Raw genomic sequence first — 3,022 nt, forward strand, 5'->3', positions numbered from 1 at the left:
AAAGTCCTTTTGAACTATGGCATAACAGAATGCCTGGACTTAAACATATAAGAGCCTTTGGATCTAAAGCTTATGCACATATACCAAAGGAGAAAAAAGGCAAACGACCCAAGAGCAGAACCTGGTATCCTGGTGGGATATGCCTCTGGAGGAAAAGGATACAGAATCCTGAACCCTAAGACTTGCACAGTTAAAGTATGCAATGTGGTACATGTTGATGAAAGCAATGTCCTACAGACTTCTAACCTGGCTGAGTCCACAGTGCAACCTGCTACTCAGGAACCTACAGATGTCTCCTTCAATGACGTGTTCGCTTGGCAATCTGCGCAAACCACCTGTGAACAGGCAGGTCCATCTTCACGAGAGAGTTCCGTCTCAGAAGGGGAACCAAGAGAAACTATGCCAAGGATAAGGGGGACAACCACTGAGAGACACTTAGCAAGGAGTAACAAGGGTGTACCACCACCGATGTATGGAATTTGTGCAAGTGTACAACCAGTAAAGGAACCTAATAACTCAGAGACTTTTGAACCTGTTGTGAGTTATACATCCTTCAGGACACTCCTATGCATAGCAGCATCAAGGGGCATGCACGTTGAACATTTGGACATCAAGACAGCCTTCCTCAATGGAGACCTGAATGAAGAAATCTACATGAAACAACCAGAGGGATTTTCAGCAGAAGGACAAGAAGGCCTAGTGTGTAAACTCAACAAAAGCATCTATGGACTAAAACCAGCAGCCAAAGCTTGGAACGAAAAGCTGACTAAACTGCTACAAAAACAGGGCTTTCAACAAGGAATAGCAGAACCTTGCTTGTTCTCAAGACTTAAAAATGGAAAGTACCAATACATACTCATTTATGTTGATGATGTGACTATTTGTTGTCAAAATCAAGGAGATGTACAAGAAATAGCGGATGAACTTTACAAAGAAGTTGAACTGAAACAATTAGGAACTATAAAGTACTACCTTGGAATACAAATTGAAAGAACTGAGGATGGAAGTTTTCTTTTGAGCCAAAAGCAAAAGATCATGGACTTTATTGAATCTGTAGGAATGAAAGATTCCAATCCAGTAAGCACTCCACTTGATAAGGACTATCCCAAACTTACTAATGGAAAACCACTTAAAGACAATCATGAATACAGACCCGCAATTGGAAAATTATTATATCTGAGCACAATCTGTCGTCCAGATATAACTTCAGCTGTTGGACTTTTGTGCAGAAAGACCAGTTCACCCAATGAGCATGACTGGAAAGCTATTAAGAGACTGGCAAGATACCTAAAAGGAACTTTGGACTACAAACTTAAAATTTCAGCCTGTGATGAACCAAGACTGACTGGATACATGGATGCCAACTGGGACAAAAACTCACCTGATGGAAAATCTACAAGTGGATACTTGTTCTACTATGGAAACAGTTTGATTGAATGGACTAGTCAAAAGCAAACTATTGTAGCCATGTCTACTGGAGAAGCTGAATGTGTATCAGCACAAAGTGCCAGCTATGAGCTCTACTGGATTATTCATCTACTGAAAGACTTTGGCATAGATGAACCAAAGCCAATAATACTTTTTGAGGGCAATCAAGCTTGTATCGCCATCTGCAAAGGTGAAGGCACCAAATCTAAAAACAAGACCATTGCACCCAAATGTCACTATGTGAAAGAGCTGCAAGACCAAGGACTTATTGAACTCCAATACTGTCCTACTGATCAGATGATTGCCGACATCCTGACCAAGCCGCTTGACAAGCAACGTTTTGAGACTCTTCGTGAATGTTTGAATTTGCATGACTTTCGTGTTATAACTTGAGAAGGGGTGTTGGATATTATAAGTTGAAAACACTCAGTATATCTGGGGTTAAATGTTTGTTTATGTTACTCACAGGAAGACACATGCTTCTCATATAACCAATGTTGTTTAGATGTAGGAAGCCCAGGAATTTTCTCCCTGATCTAGGGATTTGATTGGGACTAAAGTGTCAAAGTATATTACCATTTTATGGATTCTCTTCCTGTCTTTGTTTGGTGTTCTGAAGAAGAAGAGTAGCCATAATCTCTCTTCTAGTTTTGTCTTTTATAGCGTAAGGATGTAGCCGATTTAGCTCTCTTGTTATTTTCATCCCAGTTGCCCTTCCCATGCTAGAATTTAGTAAAAACTTTATATTTTAATAACACATGGACTCTCAGTCTGAATTATTTTACTCTGACTCTGCTGGACTATCTTATCTCTGCTAAATACCGTTTTTTCAATATCTCACTATCACCCAACACTCCTACTCTAAAGCATGGCGGAAGCGCTCCGTTTTACAGGCCCTGCGGAACTGCACAAGGTCCCGCAGGGCCTGGATCTCTTCTGGGAGCTTGTTCCACCAGGTAGGAGCCACCACCGAAAACACCCTGGCCCAGGTGACAGCAAATTTGATGTTCCTGGGGCCTGGAATGTCCAGGAGATTTTGATTCCCCATGGTGGTCCCTTAGGTAAGCCGGACCCTGCCCAAGTTTTAAACCTTGTCACGGGACCATCCTAAGCGGCCCTTAGATAGAAACTGGGGAGGGGGGATAATAGACACTTTTACGCTGGAGATCTCATCCCCCCCCCCCAATCTTGCTGGTCTCTGAGGTGCTCCTGGACGGACGTCTGGGTCCTCTCCTGCGGATCAGGGGCCTCTAAGCCGCCGCCCAGCTTGGCCGCAGCGCGCAGGAAGCCACCATTCGAACTGGGGGACCGCTCGCTTGTTTCCCATGCAAAGGCTCCTCTAGATATGCAAAGCCTTCCCCGGGCTTCTTGTGGGTCCGGAAGCCAACGATCCGGGAGGGGGGGCAGGAGAGGCCCGAGGAGGTCAAATTGGGTCAACGGCCCGGTCGCTTCCGGAGGCGGCGGGGATCCTACCGTGGCGCCCTCTGAGCCACGACTCGGCGAAAGAGCCGCTGCGCCCGCGGCTCCAGAAGGAGATGCTATTTGTTACCACGGTTATTCTCTCCCCCCCCCTTCTTTAAAAAAGAAAAACCAC

The sequence above is a fragment of the Gekko japonicus genome, unplaced genomic scaffold (genome assembly GCF_001447785.1).
Source record: "Gekko japonicus isolate JY-2015 unplaced genomic scaffold, Gekko_japonicus_V1.1 scaffold2188, whole genome shotgun sequence".
Taxonomy (NCBI): Eukaryota; Metazoa; Chordata; class Lepidosauria; order Squamata; family Gekkonidae; genus Gekko; species Gekko japonicus.